This window comes from Propithecus coquereli, unplaced genomic scaffold (genome assembly GCF_000956105.1).
Source record: "Propithecus coquereli isolate 6110/MARCELLA unplaced genomic scaffold, Pcoq_1.0 Scaffold113, whole genome shotgun sequence".
Lineage (NCBI taxonomy): Eukaryota > Metazoa > Chordata > Mammalia > Primates > Indriidae > Propithecus > Propithecus coquereli.
Window position 1 is genome coordinate 6,950 of NW_012135303.1, and position 488 is coordinate 7,437.

Sequence of the window (488 nt, forward strand, 5' to 3'; positions counted from 1 at the left end):
ATTACACACAATAGTCACAAATCTTTGGCTAGAAGGATTTTTGACAAGTGTTAAATTATTATCATAAATATATTACTATTTCAGATAAAAGCATAAAAGACTTTCAATTTTACTGACTGTAATGATACACATGCACTTATAGAAAATTAGATCTATTTAATAAAGGTAAGTATTATAATTTTTACATTGACCATGTCTTACTATGTTCTTTATAAAATGTTATCCATTATTTGTTTCGAGATGGAAAAAAGAGTATTTGAAAAAGGATGTCTCATAGATCAGTTCACGTATTTTTATTTATTTTTAAAGGAAAAAAAAAACCCACAGTATTAAAATACTTGACAGAGTTCTGCAAAGATCTCTATATACATACCCTTCCTGGACTATAAACATAGCAAGTAGGAGTGGACACAATTATTTGAATACATATCTCATAAAGTAAGAGTTTACAAAGATGTGAAAACAGGCTATTAATGCTATTTGTTTAG